Genomic DNA, 20318 nt, shown 5'->3' on the forward strand with positions numbered 1-20318 from the left:
GAAGAGAAGGAGTCCTGTAAACAAAGTGCTCCAGGACTGTACTTGCCTTCCACAATGCTGGCTCCCCTTCCTGTGGGGTGTCTGATGTGCATGCCCTGTACTGTGAAAGGAAAGGAGAAGTCTGGTAAACAGAGTGCTTCAGAACTGGTTTGGACTGGCAGAGGCCTCTCTCCCCTTAGAGAACAAAGGATTTTGGGGTATAAATATTGGGACCCTGATCCCATGAAATTAGATCACTTTGGGCTACAAGAAAAAACATTTACTGAGGAGAGGAACCTGAAGAAACTGAGGAGAGACTATTCCCAAGCTGAAGTGCTGCTTGGGGAATTGGCCTGCAGTGGTGGCCTTACTGCCAAAGGAAGGAGAAAGGAACTTTATGTATTTTGCTTTCAACGTGTGAAGGATCTCCAAAGGCTTGGAAAAGAGTTTGCCTCCTGCTGAAGTCTCAGGGACAACAGACTTCACCCCCAGCTCCCCAGAGTTCTTGTGGAAGTGCCTGCTGCTGTTTTGGGCATTCTGAGGAACTGCATGTCGCAAGGAGCTGGAAGCGCGATTCAACAAGAAGAGGCGTGTCGCCATCGCTATGCCTGCCGTCGCAAATCCGAAGGAGGGTGTCGCCGCTGGAACTGTCGCACTGCACCGCATCGGAGAGAAGCGTGTCACAACAAAGTGGAAGCGTGTTGCCGTTGCTGCTGCTGCCGTCGCAACTCCGAAGGAGGGTGTCATCGCTGTAGTTGTCGCTTTGCACCGCATCAGGAGAAGAATCTCGCAACAAGGTCGGAGCATGTCGCCGTCGCTGTGCCTGCCGTCGCAACTCCAAAGGAAGGTGTTGCCGCTGGAACTGTCGTATGCACCGCATCGACCAAGAGCACCTCGCATCCCCCGAGAAGCGCGCCACGGTCGGAGCTGCTGCCTTCGCATCTTGGATGTTGCCGCTGTAGTTGTCGCATCGTGTTTGAAGCTCCACGCATCGTGGGTGAAAAGCGTCACCGCTGGAGCTGTTTCTCTTGGATCAAGAGGGAGAGTGGCTTGATCTTCTTTGGACCGCAGAGTTTGCACATAAGAATGCTAAGAATGCCTCTACTGGTTTTTCCCCTTTCTACTTGAATTATGGAAGGCATCCAAATTCTGTGGTTTCCTCTAAAGAAGTCTCGGTGCCTGCAGCACAAAACTTTGTACAGCATCTTAGCAAGGTACACGAGTCTGCCACCAAGAACTTAATGAAAGCTAAGGAACGCTACAAGCAAAGTGCAGATTAAAAAAGAAGACCTGAACTAGATTTGAGTACAGGGGACAGGGTTTGGTTAAGCACAAGAAACCTAAAGCTTAAAGGAAATAGAAAGTTTCAAACCCGATTTATAGGTCCATTTCTTGTGGAGCAAGTAGTGAATCCAATGACTTTCAAACTAAAACTAAACCACATCTAGAAATACACCCAGTGTTTCATGTTTCTCACCTTAAAAAGGTTTCACCTCATCTGAAAGAATTGAGAAACTGAGAACCTATTTTAGTGGAAGGACGAGAAGAATTTGAAGTTAAAACAATCCTAGTTTCAAAGTCCCTTCGAGGGAAAATCTTCTATCTTTGTAGACTCGAAGGGTTTTGGCCCAGAGGATAGGTCGTGGGTGGAACAATCAGATGTTCATGCTCCCTGATTAACTAAGATTTTTCACTCATAAACTCCTCACAAACCTCAGCCCGGAGACTTAACCTTGCGAGGGGGTACTGTCAGGGTGCAGGAAAAAGGAATTAAAGCTCTTCTTTGTCCCACAGTATCTGCCATTAAACCGGCATTGCAAGGATCACCCGCTCGCAAAAGGTCGCGGGTGATTATACTGTGGAACCGGGCATTCTCCCCTGTACTACCAACAGGGAGGACCGTGGTGGAAGTTGCCGGTCTAGTCCTGTTGTACTGGACACGGGCACAAGGTCTAGACAAGCTGTGAAGTTGATTTTAGAACCACGCACTCATCAACGGATTTTCTGTAGTCTAGTTAGATAGAAAAAGTGCAGTTTTGTGTCAGGCTTAGGCGCAGGTTACAGTGCTTCGGTGCGTCGGTTAGTTAGGTAATTTAGAACTAGAGAGAAATACCAATTTAAAGTAAATAGAAAAAATATATATAAGGAGAATAATTAATACTTACCCATTGAATACTTCAGTTCCTGATTTCTTCGTCGCTTGGTTGACTGCGGGAGCTCCAGAAGGTTTCTAAGGGAGAAGTAAGAAGAATTCAGAAGATAAGAAAGTAAGGCAGAGAGTGAAAGAACGAAGGAGTGAAAAACAATAACTTAACGGACAGAGTTAAAGGATGCTAAAATGTTGTTTATAATGCAGGTTACCAAAGAATAAAATACTTATATTGTAGAATAGAAGAGGAGCAAAAGCCATAGGCACTCCGGGTAAGGAGAGAGAGAAAGAGTAAGAAAGTGGAGAAGGAATTGAAGGAAATTAGTAATGGTGTTCTTTTCTTTTACAGCGATTTCCACTCATGCTTAAAGATAGAGAGGGAGTAAGAAAGGAATAAAACGGAGTAAGGCAGAAAGGAAGAAGTAGAGTAGAAGAGCCAGAAGGTCAGGCAGTCTCTTCTCTGTCCCATTACCCTTTCCCCCGGCTTGGTTCGCACGGCCACTAGTTAACTCTTCAGTTGGTGGCTGTGGGAAAACCAGGGGTGGAATTTGAAAAATCTAATTGTTCTGCTCCTAGGAGTGTCTGCACTGTCAGTAAACATAACCCTTGACAACAGGCCTCACCTCCTCTACACCCCCTGGACAGGCCTCACCTCCTCTGCACCCCTGGACAGGACTCACCTCCCATGCAGCCCTGGACAGGCCTCTCCTCCTCTACATGCCTGGACAGGCCTCACCTCCTTTGCACCCCTTTGGACAGGACTGATCTCCTCTGCACCACCTTGGACCAGACTCACCTCCTCTGCAAAACCTTGGACAGGCTCACCTCCTCTGCACCCCTAGACAGGCCTCACCTGCTGTGCACCCCTGGACAGGCCTCTCCTCCTCTGCACCCCTAGACAGGCCTCACATGCTCTGCACCCCTGGACAGGCCTCACTTCCTCTGAACCCCTGGACAGGCCTAGCATCCTCTGCCCCATGGACAGGCCTCATCTCCTCTGTACCCCTGGACAGGCCTCTCCTCCTCTGCACCCCTATATAGGCCTCACCTCCTCTGCCCCCTGGACAGGCCTCATCTCTTCTGCAACCCTGGACAGGCCTTGCCAACTCTGCCCCCTGGACAGGCCTCACCTCCACTGCACCCCTGGACAGGCCTCTCGGTGAAGGATTCTCATTAAGGACAGAGGGGCCCAGAGTTCATTCCACCCCATCCACGGCCTCTGACTCCGCCCTGAGTCTCGGGGCTCTATGCACAGGCCCCGAAGAAAGACACTGCTCCCCTGGACAGGCCTCTCTTCCTCTGCACCCCTGGACAGGCCTCACCTCCTCTGCACCCCTGGACAGGCCTCAGCTCCTCTAGACAGGCCTTTCCTTGCCTGACCCCCTAGACAGATCTCGCCTCCTCTGCACCCCTGGACAGGCCTAACCTCCCATGTAACCCTGGACAGGCCTCTCCTCCTCAGCACCCCTGGACAGGCCTTAGCTCCTCTGGACAAGCCTCTCCTCGTCTGACCCACTGGACAGGCCTCTCCTCTTCTGCACCCGTGGACGAGCCTCTACTCGTCTGACCCCCTGGACAGGCCTCTCCTTCTCTGCACCCCTGGACAGGCCTCTCCTCCTCTGCTACCCTGGGCAGGCCTCACCTGCTCTGTACCCCTGGACAGGTCTCACCTCATCTGCACCCCTGGACAGGTCTCTCCTCCTCTGCCCTCTGGACAGGCCTCTTCTCCTCTGCACCCCTGGACAGGCCTCACTTCCTCTGCCCCTGGACAGGAATTCCTCCTCTGCCCCTGGACAGGCCTCTACTCCTTTCCTCCTCTGGACAGGCCTCACCTCCACTGCACCCCTGGACAGGCCTCTCGGTGAAGGATTCTCATTCAGGACAGAGGAGCCCAGAGTTCATTCCACCCCATCCAGCGCCACTGACTCTGCCCTTGACCCTCCGGGTGCTATGCACAGGCCCTGAAGAGAGACACTGCTCCCCTGGACAGGCCTCACCTCCTCTGACCCCCTGGACAGGCCTATACTCCTCTGCACCCTTGGACAAGCCTCACCTCCTCTGCACCCCTGGACAGGTGTAGGTGTTCCTCTGGACAGGCCTCACCTCCTCTGCCCCTCCTCTGGACAGGCCTCTCCTTCTCTGCCCCTCCTCTTGACAGGCCTCCATTCATCTGCTCCTCCTCTGGACAGGTCTCACCTCCTCTCCTCCTCTGGACAGGCCTCACCTCCTCTGCACCCCTGGACAGGCCTCTCAGTGAAGGATTCTCATTCAGGACAGAGGAGCCCAGAGTTCATTCCACCCCATCCAGCGCCCCTGACTCTGCCCTGAGCCTCGGGCGCTATGCACAGGCCCCAAAGAGTGACACTGCTCCTCTGGACAGGCCTCTCTCTCCTCCTCTGCACCCCTGGACAGACCTCTCCTCCTCTGCACCTCTGGACAGGCCTCTACTCCACTGCACCCCTGGACAGGCCTCACCTCCTCTGACCCCTGGACAGGCCTCACCTCCTCTTATCCCTGGACAGGCCTCTCCTCTGCTGCACCCCTGGACAGGCCTCTCTTTCTCTGCGCCCTGGACAGGCCTCTCCACCTCTCCCCCTCTGGACAGGCCTCTCCTCCTCTGCCCCCTGGACAGGCCTCTCCTCCTCTCCTCCTCTGGACAGGCCTCTCCTCCTCTGCACCCCTGGACAGGCATCACCTCCTCTGCCCCTGGACAGGCATCACCACCTGTGCACACCTGGACAGGCCTCGCCTCCTCTGTACCACTGGACAGGCCTCACCTCCACTGCACCCCTGGACAGGCCTCTCGGTGAAGGATTCTCATTCAGGACAGAGGAGCCCAGAGTTCATTCCACCCCATCCAGCGCCTCTGACTCCGCCCTGAGCCTCAGTGCGCTATGCACAGGCCCCGAAGAGAGACACTGCTCCCCTGGACCTGCCCAGAGGCGCCCCCCAGAGGCAGGACTGTGGCTTGGACCGAGGCGCTATAATCTCACACCCCAGACTCGAGGCGCTACACACGATGCACATGTTCATCTGACCTCAGAATGAGGGAAATGTCCTGATCCATTTTGCATCTTTCAGCCCCTTTAATGTATCGAATAGCGTCACTTGACCAGGTGAATCTATAATCATTTTGCATTTTTCACCCCACCCCTCCCCCACTCAGACAGGAGTAAGAGTTAATACATCACCCACTTCCCAAAGTTCTTTACATTATTTCATGTAAGGCAAAATACTGCTTCCATCTCAAATTTCGAATTACAATAGAATTTACTAAAAAAGACTAAAATAATCCCGGAAAAGAAGATTTATCCTAATGTGATTTGTGCAGATTCAATAAAGTGCAAATTCTTACTCCATCTTCAATCTCCACTTTGAGTTTGAATCCAGACACGTGGAGGGTCCCAGATTTTCATACCTTTATTACGCTGATTCCTCCCGTTTCACCTATATATGGCTGTTTCTAGACATTGCTAACTACTTTACAAGCCGTTGTTGAAATGTTGGTGCATTAGCATCCACCCAGGCAGCGGCAATACACATTCGTAAAACCGCCATAGGAATAAAAATCAGTTCATGCCATGCCCTACGCCGATTAGTCTCAAAAGTCCCGAGCAGGATTACACACTCAGAGGCTGATTCTGATGCGAGTTGGAAATGCTTCCCGACCGAATCGGGTTGGAAATGGTTTCCGACTCACTCAGATCGGGAAAGTCCGACCGACCAAGTACGATGCATCCGGATGCTTCCAGATACGATTTGGTTCAGCACATGTTCCTAACCGCATCAGAATCCGGCCCTGGGTGGGAATGCTTTCCAACCCGCATCAGAATCAGGCCCTGAGTGGGAATGCTTTCCAACCCGCATCAGAATCAGGCCCTGGGTGGGAATGCTATCCAACCCGCATCAGAATCAGGCCCTGGGTGGGAATGCTTTCCAACCCGCATCAGAATCAGGCCCTGGGTGGGAAGGCTTTCCAACCCGCATCAGAATCAGGCCCTGGGTGGGAATGCTTTCCAACCCGCGTCAGAATCAGCCCCTATGTGTTATTTCAGTTTTTAACACTTCTGATAAAAACTTTATGATATCTTTATTACATTTCTGCAAAATCTGACATGATGCAAAAATATGAGCATTACAGAGGGCACAGCGAGGACAACATGTTCCCTTCCCTCAACTCCATTTCGAGATTTTGTCAGGTGTATAATACAAAAAGAAACATGTTTTAATAAACTGTGCCTGTGACCTAGCAGATATCAAAACCGACTGCAATAACTCATGAGCATAACAAATGTCTCGTCGGACACTCCTACCTTCACCTTTCATTTTTTGGAGGTTTGTCCATATCATCAGGGAGGGCCGCTTACTTTACTTTGGGTTATCCTTTCAATAATTTAAACCTTCCCAAATTTAGCCTGTCCCCCTCCTTTCCGTTCAAGAAGATCTCTCATTTGAAGACATTTTAAAAAGTCCCGCAAATTCAAAGTAAAATCTTCTTTCAGTTCTTCGAAGGATCGAAGACCAGTGGGGGAAAAGAAACTGCCAATTCTATTTACTCCTGCTCTCTTCCATTTTCCCATACAAGTGTCTCTAAATACTTCTGGGAGTGTAAAATTATTATTTAAGGGTGTGTGGAATCATAATCTACCAATGCCACATGCTCTCCGTGAAGCACTCCATGCTTTAAAAACACTAAAGATGGTCTTGAGCCGGACTGTCGTGCAGTAGCTGTCATGCAACTGATGCCACCGACAGCCACTGGTTTCTTTCCCTAATGTAAGTTCAAAGAGGGATGGGATCTTATCCATCTGCCCATTGTCCATCATCATTCTTTAGGTCACTCCGCCACCCCAGTGCAGACATGGCCATATGCAAATCAGTCTGACCCTGTGCCTCATAGGAACAGTCCTGCCCCAACTGCCAAGCCATGTCTTCCCTGGACCGGAAACAAGCATCCTGGTATCAGTTTCTAGCTAATCAGCCGTCATCAGCCAGGCTAGCTTGAATTCAGTGGCAAGGTGGGCACGGGAGCCACGTCTGGGCATACCCTGCCAACTTACGGCCAACAAAGTGATACCAAAGGGGATTATAGACAGAGTGTTGAACATTGCAAGCACTCACCCCCAGTCAACTGATCTGGGTTTAATCCATCATCATTCTTTAGCTCACTCCGCCACCCCAGTTCAGACATGGCCATTTGCCCTGAAGGCATGCCAAAGGCAAGCCAGTCTGCGCCCATCCATGCATGGACAATGCCCAGTGACAGGAACCCTGGTCCTCTCCACTCCCACTACTACCTACTGCGACCCACCGCGCCTTCTATCCCAGCAACCCTTCCACATGCTGGTGTCTCACTGCCCCACACAACATCGAGGGAGCCATCTCTTGCGCTTCCTGGAAGTTTTCATGCACTTACTCACACGCAACACTCACCGCATCTGCACCAGCAGCACCCAAAACCCCACTCTCTCGCACACACAGTCCTGCAACTAGTCGCACAACACTCCGCACTGACAAGCATGCTAATTAACATGCGCTTACTCACCAACCAAGCCACATAGATCTGGGACCTACTGCACAACGACACCCTGACCTACTTTTGCTCACGGAAACCTGGCTGAACCCTGCATCAGCACCTGGCATCTCAGCAGCCACTTCCCCCCCCAGGTGAAAGATCACCAGGCAAGACAGACTTCACAAGCTCAGAGGCGGAATCACCATCAATCTCAAGGACTCCATTAGCGACACAAGTCAAGTCAAGTCAAGTCATAATTTATATAGCGCACTACATACCCAGAGGGTCTCAAGGCGCTTGAGGAAGGGGGGGAGGTTTATTTATCGAATATCCAGGTTTTAAGTTGTTTTCTGAAGGTTAGGTGGTTTTGAGTAAGGCGGAGGTGGATGGGAAGGGAATTCCAGGTTTTGGCCCCTAAGTAGGAGAAGGATCTTCCCCCCATGGTGGCTTTGTGGATGCGTGGAACAGCGGCGAGGGCTTGGTTGGACGAACGCAGCTGGCGGGTGGGGGTGTAAAAGGAAAGGCGCGTGTTGAGACATTCAGGTCCAAGTTTGTATAGGGCTTTGTGTGCGTGGGTGAGGAGACGGAACGTTATTCTCTTGTTGACGGGGAGCCAGTGAAGGTTTTTCAGGTGAACGGAAATGTGGTCTGTGCGGGGGATGTTTAGTATGAGTCTGGCTGAAGCATTTTGGATGCGTTGGAGTTTTTTTTGCAGTTTTGCGGTGGAATCGGCGTAAAGGGTGTTTCCGTAGTCCAGACGGCTTGTAACCAGTGCGTGGGTGACCGTTTTTCTTGTTTCGGTGGGGATCCAGCGAAATGTTTTTTTGAGCATGCGTAGGATGTTGAAGCATGATGATGAGACGGCGTTGACTTGTCTAGTCATCGAGAGTGAGGAGTCCAGGATGATGCCCAGGTTCCGTGCGTGGTCCGTCGGTAAGGGGGCTTTTCCTAGTGCCAAAGACACAGCATCACAGCCAACTTCACCCTAAGCGGCATTTTCATCAGCAGACCACCAGGACCGCACACAAACTTCGCTGGCTCCATAATGGACATCGTCACACCACTAGCCCTGGACACTAGCAATTACATCCAACTCGGAGCCGTGAAGTTCTATCTAGAAGGCCATGCCAACTCCAACTAAAAATAAGACTTTGCAAGAGTAAAGGAACCAAACTAAGTCACTGGACACCTCCTGAATCCTATTTTCACCACCTTAACAAAATCAGTTTCAAGGAGCCCTCACCAGCTTCCTGGACAGACCAAGCCCTCATCAAGTTCAGCATCCTGGTCCAACACACACACCCCCACCAGACCAGCCCGCAAAAACAAGACCAGCCTCACTGACAAGGACTGGAACACTGCTCTCAACACCCTCTGGCCTGAACACGGCAACCAGCCTCCCCAAAGCCATGAAGAATTTCAACCATTGGATCACCTCCTGTGTCGACTCCCTTGCTCCCTCCAAAACTGCAATATAACAAGATCTAGACTGCAAGCTAGGTGGTACACAGGGGAACCAGACTGATGAAACGTCACTGCAAACAACTAGAGCACAAATGAAGAATTAGCCAGGAAAATAAAGAGAGGAGCATGTTCAAATCCGCTCTGAGACCCTCTTACCAAATGATCCGGAACACAAAACGGGCCACTCTTGCAGAGTATATTGATGGCACCACCAACAGACGTAAAGAAATTGTGAAGGATTTCACCTCACCATCAGCTGCCTCCAACTCGATCACCCCCTCGCAGGACCGCTCTCAATTCTTCAGCCACAAAATCACCGCAATTTACAGCAGCTTTAACCTCCTGCCGGACTGGACAGGCCCAGTCAAACACTTCCCGATCTCATCCAAAGAACCAAAGCCAATCCAATGGTCTGCCACCACCATGAAGTTCATCCTCTCAGGGGGCCCATCAGACCCCTGCCCCAGCAAGCATATTCCAGAGCACTGCAACACATCAGCGCTATGCTCACAATCATTCCACCTTTTCCGCAACCTTCAGAATCCCGGTGGTGAGCACTCTAGGACCCGTACTCAGGCGAAGGACAACTATCTTGTGGAAAAGCCCACTAGCTTTCAAAGACCACCGAATGTGGTCCTGTTGCAAACTCCGCTGTGTTAGGTACTCGCTGCCTGAAATGGCCTCTGCATGTTCTGCAATCAGTATTGCCCATGATGATTCTGTGGTTTAATATGGGACTAATATTGCCAATTATTAAGTTCCAGAGAACGACCACGCATCTGCGCTGCGATTCCCAAAAACCGCGATTGCTGGCCATGCTGGGTGTGGTTAGTGTATAAAAGGGTGCCGCTTCAGAACCGCGTGATTACTATTCCAGGAAATGATCGAAGTAACCCCTTCCTTCCTGAGCTTCCGCGATAAACTGGATCACTCAGTTTTGTTCACGGAGTTTGTTGGCCAACGTTTCTTCAGCTGAGCACTTTGGTGGTGAGTACGCTCGCCCTGCCACACTTCCGGCCTCCACTCGGGAGAGAGTGAAACCCCTGGTAAGGGCTGAGTCCGGCCTCCACTCGGGAGAGAGTGAAACCCCTGGTAAGGGCTGAGTCCGGCCTCCACTCGGGAGAGAATGAAACCCCTGGTAAGGGCTGAGTCCGGCCTCCACTCGGGAGAGAGTGAAGCCCCTGGTAAGGGCTGAATCAGGCCTCAACTTGGGAGAGAGTGAAACTCCTGGTAAGGGCTGAGTCCGGCCTCCACTCGGGAAAGAGTGAAACCCCTGGTAAGGGCTGAGTTCGGCCTCCACTCGGGAAAGAGTGAAACCCCTGGTAAGGGTTGAGTCCGACCTCCACTCGGGAGAGAGTGAAACCCCTGGTAAGGGCTGAGTCCGGCCTCCACTCGGGAGAGAGTGAAACCCCTGGTAAGGGTTGAGTCCGACCTCCACTCGGGAGAGAGTGAAACCCCTGGTAAGGGCTGAGTCCGGCCTCAACTTGGGAGAGAGTGAAACCCCTGGTAAGGGCTGAGTCTGGCCTCCACTCGGGAAAGAGTGAAACCCCTGGTAAGGGTTGAGTCCGACCTCCACTCGGGAGAGAGTGAAACCCCTGGTAAGGGCTGAGTCCGGCCTCCACTCGGGAGAGAGTGAAACCCCTGGTAAGGGCTGAGTCCGGCCTCCACTCGGGAGAGAGTGGAACCCCTGGTAAGGGCCGAGTCCGGCCTCCACTTGGGAGAGAGTAAAACACCTGGTAAGGGCTGAGTTGGCCGAACTTTTTAGCGTTTCAAGTCTCATCATAATTTTGGTTCTAACCCGAAGGAATAGACTAAATGTAACTTGATTTCTTGCGCTACCAGTCAAGACCATTAGTAGTTGAAACAATTCCAGGGAAGGCAGCTCCATAGAGACAAACCAGTTTGGCTGAAGAATAAAGAATAAAGAACATGATTCATGAATATTATTGTTCAGTTCATATAACTTTCTTTCACAGCCAGATGACTTAACCTGGGGTGTTGAACTATTGAAGGAGAGGGAGAGAAATGTTTAATGAAACTCTTTAGGGAATGTATCCTTGTAGCAGTGTCTAGAATCGGGTGTAGCTAAGGTGTTAAAAGGTTAGCGTTGAAAAAGTGGCTTCACCTGATCCCCTTTATCTTGCAGCCTAATTTTAAGAGAGCCAGTATAGAAGCAGAATCCCTCAAAAAAGCAGAATAGAGAGAGAGAGAGAGTTCTAAGTTCACCAAACAGGGTAAAAAAAACGAATCCTTCAAAAGCGAGGGACGTTTTATGGGGAACTCAAAACTTAGGTTCCATCTGAATATTATGTATGCTTTCTTTTTGAAATCTCGCTCCTCGCAGTTCCTATCCCCAAAGCCCCTTTCCCTTGCCTGGCACTCCAATACTCTGTGCTAATGCAGCATTCAGAGTTGGTGGTGCCTGGGGGTGGATCTCTCAATGTTCCTATAGACCCCAAGGAAGACCTGATTGAGAGAAAGACACCACTGTCCTCCCACTGCTGAAGAAACCCCCTCAAACCCTTTAACGCTCGCCAAGCACAGGCCGATCCCCCTGCTACCATTCCTGGTTTACATCCTAGAGAAAATGGTCAACATACCTCAAGGATCATCTGCTCCTCAAAACTACTCAGTCTGGTTTGAGCCCCAACCACAGCTTGGAAACTGTCCACATCCCCGCCATGGATGACCTCTGCATGACTCTGGACACAAGAGACATGGTGATCTCATTCTCCTGGTCCTCTCTGTAGAGTTTGAGACAGTCTCCCACCCCATCCTTATCCAACGCCTCCAGGAGATCAGAATCCAACGAGACGCACTCCGATGAATCTGCTTCTTCCTGACTGGAAGAACCAAGTCAGTCATCCTGTCCCCGTACACGTTGCATGCCGGTTGTTGGAAATGGGATCCCCGGCTGGCCAGGGCTTTCGCCAAAGTCAGTCAGAGACCACCACTCCCAAGTCAGGGCAAGGGAGTTACACGCCAAGATAACCCCTGGTCACCCTCTAGGTAACGTGGCGCGAGCAGCAAGGCTAAACTTGGAGGCGATGTAAGCTAAGTATTTGCGCACGCACCCCAGCAACAACACCCAGGGCCCACCACAAAGGAAACTCCACACAAGGTTATATAAAAATAGCCTTTGTATTACACCAAAACACATTAGATAAAACACACACTTTACAATGTGCCAGAGGCACGGGCAGAATTTACAAGGGATATGTACAAGACAGGGCCACCTGGACCACTGTCAGGAATCAGAAGTAACACTTTCAGAAATAGCACTTAGAATGTAAATCACTGTAGCACAAAAATATAACACAACCAGTAACTACTGGTAACCAGGATCTCACTAGCACCACCTGCACTAGGGAGAAAACAACCACCTATGTATTACAGTACCTGTAGGGGTGTAAGAACATAACACATGATGCAATGCATAACATTCATTCAGAGGTGTAAGGCACATGACGCATAAAAATACATTCAGAGGTGCAGAACAATAACAATGGCGCCAAACTCACAAGTCACCACCTGTGACTGTCCATGTGTCCCAATGTCAGGGCCTAAACGTGGCAGCTGCCCACGAAGTGCTGGGCAGCTGAATCATCAATGATGGGCCAACGCTGGAGCCTCGCAGGCTCTGGCCAAAATCACTGTCCCTAGAGCCTCTCTGGACTCTCTACGAGCAAAGTTGCAGCCTCACTGGGCTGTCGGGGTCCCTCACGGGGGACCGGGGAACACTGGGGCGCCTTGAGCCTCTCTCAGGGCTCTACCACAAATATACAGGCACTCACGAGCCTCGGGGCTCTAAAACAATGTGCCCCTTCGTTGGAGCCCCCTCCTGGGGACTCAAAGCAACTGTGGCCCTCCCAGAGCCTCTCAGGGCTCTTCAGCCAGAATGCCCCCACGACGTTGGAGCCTCTCCGGGCTCGAAATACCAAATGCCCTTCTTGAGCCTCTCTGGGCTCAAAACACAAGTGTGGGGTTGTTGGAGTCCCTCACGGGGGACTCAGAAACACATCAGGCCCCCTGAGCCTCCCTCTGCCCGTGCACTCAACGGGCTCTCAGGTGGAGGCTCCTCGGTTCTTCTGACTCTGCTCCCGTCGGGCGGGGAACTCCTCTCGTTCGTGCTCCGCCCGGGGCACACGTCCAGACTCCTCAGCAGGCTCACCTCTGCAGGAGCGCGGGGCTCCTCTTCTCCCCGGGGCTCTCCCTTCACATGGGAGCCCCGGCAGGCAGCAGCTTCCGCCTGCCTCTCTGTCCTGCCCCCGGCCTGCCTGACTTCCGGGTCGCGGCTGCGGGGGCGGGACTTCCGTCGGGCCGCTCACTGATTGGCCGGCCGGCAAACCACATCCGGGTCGCACTTGGCAGCGGCCCGGCAACGTTTTAAAAACACTCCGGGCTGCGGCGGTGACTCCACAGGCAAATGCGGCGTGGGCAGCCGCTCAAAGGGGGAAATAAACAATAACTCGAGGTGGGCACTCGAGGGGCTCAGCACTCCTGAGCAAATGCGCTCCAGCCAGAATAAAGCGCTGTTAGGCGCTAGAAGGAAAACGAAGCGCTCCCAGGCGCTAGGAACCTCAGAAAGCGCTCACCAGCGCTAGCAGTAGATAAAGGTCCACAAAAAGTCCTTCAGCAAGGTAGGGGGGGGGCAAGGCTGGGCCCAGAGCCAGCACACTGGGTCTCCAGGCAGGGAGACACCCCAAGTGGCGGTCCTCTGGCCCAGCAGCAGCCGCAGCAGCCCCCCTCAGGATCCTGGAAGAGAACAACTTCTGTGGGGACACAGCCCCATTTTTATACACCATATTCCTTTGTCTGAAGGTGCAGGGTGGGGGCGTAACCAGTCGCAGCTGGTTCTTGAGTACTCTGTTTACCTCAACCACCCTCTCTATTCACTGGCAGGGCTTGGGTCATTAGACACACCACAGGGGGGCGGAGCCAGCATTGTGTGGGGAAAACCCAGCCCATCCAGGACACAGGTACACTCCTCCCACACATCACTCATGCTAATCTCACACTCACCACCGGGCAGACCCATCCAGACTTCCTGGAGCCTGGCATGCCAGCCAGCTCCAGCCAATCACGCTCCAGCACCCTCACTGCACACGTACAGCCATGTCTAGGAATGATACTTCCCCACTAGACACATACAAGCCACACATACCATTGCGCAGCATTCATTCTCACGAGTTCACACATACCAGACTCAAGCCTGTACACCCAACGCATCAGAAACAACCAGGGACACATACATTCCCCATGCATTCCTATGGGCGGGCAGGCCTAGCTCAGCACATGCACTCAGAGTGCGCACGCACTTTCCACTGGGACACAGTGAAAGTGCGCAGAATCCAAAAATCACCATCACCAGGTCACCATTTAAAGGCAAAAAGTCTAGGGGTGAACCTGCCCTAAGGGCCAAAGTCCAACACCGGTGACATTGTCTGCTGAGTTCCACGCAGATCTTTCCGGAGCCCGACCCTCTTCAACGCATACATGATCTCTTTAGGTAGAATCACCACTCTCATAACATTAAGGTCCTCTCCTACACTGACACACAACTGTCTCTCATGGCCAAGACGCCCAGTACCCGGATGAAGTTTTATTCCTGTTTGATTGGAATTGCCCACTGGATGAAGATCATCTGTCTAAAACACTGACAGACTTAAAGATAGGACGAACATCTACCCTCACCACCCATGCAAGAATCTCAGGATCGTCATAGGCAGCAAACCTTGACCCACCAGATCAACGCAATCGCCTCCAAATGCTTCAACTCCCTCTACATCCCCTGCAAGACCTTAAAGTGGATCCTCACAGAATGCAGAAAGACCGTCACCCATGCACTCATAACGAGCAGACTGGACTACGGCAACGCCCTCGATGCCGGAATCAACAAAACCCTGCATCACAAACTCCAGACCAACCAGAACACCTCAGCCAGACTCGTCCTCTGAATCATATTCCAGTATGGGCACCCTCAAATTTAAAGATATACAAATAACAGTTTTGTAAATTGGCCATTGTGACAGAAATTCACAGATGAAAATGTTGTCACCAATGGCATTTTTGTCCTACTCATTTTCAATATTTTGTTATTTCAACAGTAATCTTGAGGGATCTACACATATGACCCCTTTCTGAATTCTGAGTTGTGTCTACTTTCATAAATCTGCAGCTTTCCTGGACCCCCTCCCCGGGTTTCACAGTGGATTACACCAAAAACTGGAAGAAAGTGGAGAGCATAAAAAATAGGCAAAATGGGTTAAAACTGCTGTAAAAAAAACTGTGTTTGTCCCTACAAGCTGGGAAGATGGTGACCTTAGCACAGCAAATGTACAACAATGTATTTTATAGGAAAAAAAACAGTTTTCTCTGGAGCACTTTTTCCCTATTTTTTCAAAAAATGTAAAAATGTTGCTATATTTTGCCTATTTTCTGGGTCCCCTCCAGGGGAATCCAAAACCCCTGGGTACCTTTACAATCCCCTGTATGTTAGACATAAGAGGGTGCCAAATTTGCCATGGGTACCTTTTGTGAAAAAAAGTTATGTACCCTAAGCACAAACTACCCAAAATACGTTAAAAGAAAGTGCTCAGCACGTGGGGGAGGGGAGAGAGAAGGGCTAGAATTTAAGGGGTCAATGTGAGCAGTTAACAAACATTTCAGGTAGATTTGTTTTCCAGAGCGGACCATTAGGGGAATTTTTCAGCACAAAACTACTATTCCAAACAAATCTGTGGTATTTGCACATTGGATCTTTCGTTAGTTGAAAGGGTTCTTTAAACATGAAGCTCCTGGTTTGATCGGAGTCAATCACAGGGCAGAAGTTACACAACATTGTGAAGACAGAGGCAACCCTGAGCATAGAGGGGCAATAACATTTGTTGTACATGCACATGCAGTGTATACCTTTGAAATGTTTTATTCATGGGTGAACTTTGATCCTATAGATGCCGGTACTACGCTTTCTACTCCTACAAAGATGCAGCCGTTCCTACTCAGCCCCAAGCATATCACGACCCGGTGGACCCTTTCACCCGTCCAGTTCACAAGATTGGTTTGTTGGTCACTTAGCCCCCACATACCTCAAAATTTCAGACAGGGTTCCCTAAAGCGGGATCACCTGATACCATACTGGCTCGGTACAAACAGTGTCCTATATAGGTGACTCGGACAGTATGTATTGCAGAACAAAGCAGGCAGAGCGGTTCGAGTGGGACCTGTACCACAGACACAGGGTTCCATACAAGCAATCTGTCCATGGACTATAAGCGCCACTACGGGCAAAGTGCCCGTAAAAAGCAACAAAACTGCCTTCTGGATCGCTTGCAACACCAACCAGAGGAGTAGCATTGTGGCGATGAGACGTCCCCTTGGAATGGTGCCATCTTCAGAGGCGTACAACACCTAGAAAGTATCTACACAGCTACGCAAGGCACACCCTCATTGGTGGTACTACCTGTTGTACTAAGGAAAGTACAAATGAGTACAAGGCTGCACCCTCCCGAGATCTAGGAATGAGATGAGGTATCAATCGTACTACCCATGGCACGCCGTCATGGGCTGTACTACCCGATGTACTAAGAAAAGTACAAATGAGTACAAGGCTGCACCCTCTAGAGATCTAGGAATGAGATCAAGTATCAACCGTACTACCCATGGCACGCCGTCATGGGCTGTACTACCCGATGTACTAAGGCAAGAACAAATGAGTACAAGGCAGCACCAGCCCTAGATCTAGGAATGAGATGAAGTATCAACCGTACTACCCATGGCACGCTGTCATGGGCGGTACTACCCGATGTACTAAGGCAAGAACAAATGAGTACAAGGCTGCACCCTCCCTAGATCTAGGAATGGGATGAAGTATCAACCGTACTACCCATGGCACGCCGTCATGGGCGGTACTACCCGATGTACTAAGGCAAGAACAAATGAGTACAAGGCTGCACCCTCCCGAGATCTAGGAATGAGATGAAGTATCAACCGTACTACCCATGGCAGGCCGTCATGGGCGGCACTACCCGATGTACTAAAGCAAGAACAAATGAGTGCAAGGCTGCACCCTCCCGAGATCTAGGAATGAGATGAAGTATCAACCGTACTACCCATGGCACGCCGTCATTGGCGGTACTACCCGATGTACTAAGGAAAGAACAAATGAGTACAAGGCTGCACAAGCCCTGGATCTACAAATGAGATGAAGTATCAACCGTACTACCCATGGCACGCCATCATGGGCGGTTCTACCTGATGTACTAAGGCAAGAACAGCCCGGATAAAAGAGCTCAGCTCAGACCCGGGGTCCCCGGATAGAAGAGCCGAGCTCAGCCCCAGGGCCCCCCAGATAGAAGAGCCCAGCTCAGCCCCAGGGGTCCCGGATAGAAGAGCCCAGATCAGCTCCAAGTTCCACCGGATAGAAGAGCCCAGCTCAGCCCCAGGACCCCCAGATAGAAGAGCCCTGCTCAGCCCCAGGGGCCACCGAATAGAAGAGCCCAGCTCAACCCCAGGGGCCCCGGATAGAAGAGCCCAGCTCAACCCCTGGGGCCCCGGATAGAAGAGCCCAGCTCAACCCCAGGGGTCCCGGATAGAAGAGCCCAGCTCAAACCAAGGGGCCCCGGAAAGAAGAGCCCAGCTCAACCCCAGGGGCCCCGGATAGGAGAGCCCAGCCCAGCCCCAGGGGCTCTGGATAGAAGAGCCGAGCTCAGCCCCAGGGGCCCCAGATAGAAGAGCCGAGCTCAGCCCCAGGGCCCCCGGATAGACAGCTCAGCCCAGGGGCCCCCGGATAGAAGAGCCTAGCTCAGCCCCAGGAGCCCTGGATAGAAGAGCCCAGCTCAGCCCGGCTCCTGCAGAGATTCCCTCCAGGATTATTCAGTCTATTTCTACAAACACAGCAGAAGGTGCTGACAATCTCCTACCTGAGCAGAGACCTGTGCAGACGTGTCCAGGCTCTCTCCTCCTCCTGGGGGTCTGTGGGGCGGGGGGGCAGATCTGGGGTCTTAGGGGCGGCAGGGGCAGATCTGGGGTCTGAGGGGGGAGCAGGGGCTGATCTGGAGTCTGAGGGGTGGCAGGGGCAGATCTGGGATCTGAGGGGGCGGCAGGGGCAAATCTGGGGTCTTGGGGGGCAGATCTGGGGTCTGAGGGGGGCTGATCTGGAGTCTGAGGGGGGGCAGATGCAGATTTGGGGTCTGAGGGGGGGCAGGGGCAGATCTGGGGTCTGAGGGGGCAGATCTGGGGTCTGGGGGGGTCTGTAGATGAAGGTCGTTGCACAGACAGACAGGGCTCGTTCCTCCTCTGCAGCAGGCTGCACACACCAGGAGAGCCAGGAAGTGATGTCAACACTGCTAGTGCTGTCTCTGCCGCCGCTGACCCAGAAGAGGAAACCCTTCTCCTTTCATCCCATGTGCAGCTCAGTGGATTCATCAGCAGACGAGGAGCGCCCTCTGGTGGCCGATGACGGAACCGCCGCCTCCAGGTCCAGCAGGGAAACAAGCATTGGCGCCTGTAAACACACAGACATGGGTGTTATGGGAAACAAGCATTGGCGCCTGCAAACACACAGCCATGGGTGTTATGGGAAACAAGCATTGGCGCCTGTAAACACACAGACATGGGTGTTATGGGAAACAAGCAATGGCGCCTGTAAACACACAGACATGGGTGTTATGGGAAGCAAGCATTGGGGCCTGTAAAGACACAGACATGGGTGTTATGGGAAACAACCATTGGCGCCTGTAAACACACAGACATGGGTGTTATGGGAAACAAGCATTGGCGCCTGCAAACACACATACATGGGTGTTATGGGAAACAAGCATTGGCGCCTGTAAACACACAGACGTGGGTGTTATAGGAAACAAGCATTGGCGCCTGTAAACACACAGACATGGGTGTTATGGGAAACAAGCATTGGCGCCTGCAAAGAAACAGACATGGCTGTTTGAGTCCATGACAGGGTCTCATATGAGAAACAAGCATTGGCGCCGGCAAAGACACAGACGTGGGTGTTAAGACACTCACAGTCAGAAAACTTCTACTTCCTGGTTTCTTAAGCAAACACCAAACAGGGTCCATCTTCGACTACTTTTGAGAAATGTCACTCAAGGGGATTTAATTCTGTGTAATCTCGCGCATCCTTAGCTCTTTAAAATTTTAGTTTTTGTTTCTTGTGCATCGAGGTCTGTGCATGAGACTGGCTTCTCTGAGCAAAAGCAGGGACCAGAGCTGCACACCTGTGTGTGTGTGCATGTCTCTGTGTGTGTGTGTCTGTGTGTGTGTGCGTGTCTGTGTGTGTGTGTGTCTGTGTGTGCACGTGTGTGTGTGTGTCTGTGTGCGTGTTTGTGTCTGTGTGTGTGTCTGTGTGTGTGCATGTGTGCGTGTGTGTGTCTGTGTGCGTGTGTGTGTCTGTGTGTGTGTCTGTGTGTGCATGTGTGTGTGTGTGCGTGTCTGTGTGTGCGTGTCTGTGTGTGTGTCTATCTGTGTGTGCGTGTGTGTGTGTGTGTGTCTGTGTGTGCGTGTGTGTGTGTGAGCGTGTCTGTGTGTGTGTCTGTGTGCGTGTGTGTGTCAGTCTGTGTGTGCGTGTCTGTGCGTGTGTGTCTGTGTGTGCGTGTGTATGTGTGTGTGTTCGTGTGTGTGTCTGTCTGTGAGTGCGTGTGTGTGTCTGTCTGTGTGTGTGTCTATATGTGTGTGTGCGTGTCTGCGTGTGTGTGTCTGTGTGTGCGTGTGTGTGTGTCTGTCTCTGTGTGTGTCTGTGTGTGTGTTTGTCTGTGAGATGTGTGTGGTGCTCTTCTAAGTGTGACCGCCCAGTTCTATGAGTCATAATTTGAAGTGGCTGAGAAAAGATTTGTTTTTACCAACTATGTTTGTGTATGTGTCCGAACTGTCAGGGCCTCTTGTCCCGTAACAGCTATCCCTGATAGAAGATTAATTCACACATATAAAAATGTATACAATACACTAATATTTTAAAGATGTAAAGCCAGGTTTTGTGAGCAGTAAAAGTGACGTTTATGCTGGTAAAGAAATACTATTGGTGCTTTTATGTTGAAAGAACATAGAAATCGCTTTGTGACTTGGCAAGTTTTCCAGTTTGATCAAAAGAGGGAAACTCAAGCTACGTAAATGCAGACTCGCACTATGTTGGAGAGAGAATCTGGGTCCTGGAGCAGAAATAGGGTTGCCACCTTTCCCAGAGAAAAATACCGGCCT

The 20318-nt window shown here is 51.4% G+C and overlaps 1 protein-coding gene across 3 annotated transcripts in view; it reads right to left on the reverse strand.

Annotated features, from left to right (window-relative positions):
* The window catches only part of LOC144806496 (uncharacterized), a 145905-nt gene extending 127717 nt beyond the window's left edge, over positions 1 to 18188 (reverse strand). For 2 of the 3 annotated variants that reach the window (XR_013605814.1, XM_078672848.1), the window contains exons 1-2: positions 18029 to 18188; positions 2145 to 2209 (exon numbers count right to left, since the gene is read on the reverse strand). The gene's annotated coding sequence lies outside the window, so the exon portion shown is untranslated. Of the gene's footprint in view, positions 1 to 2144; positions 2210 to 18028 lie in introns of those variants that run through there. The other variant, XM_078672849.1, reaches the window with a different exon arrangement.
* Between the last annotated feature and the right edge of the window lie 2130 nt (positions 18189 to 20318).

Source organism: Lissotriton helveticus (genome assembly GCF_964261635.1).
Source record: "Lissotriton helveticus chromosome 1_1 unlocalized genomic scaffold, aLisHel1.1 SUPER_1_unloc_8, whole genome shotgun sequence".
NCBI classification, from domain to species: Eukaryota; Metazoa; Chordata; class Amphibia; order Caudata; family Salamandridae; genus Lissotriton; species Lissotriton helveticus.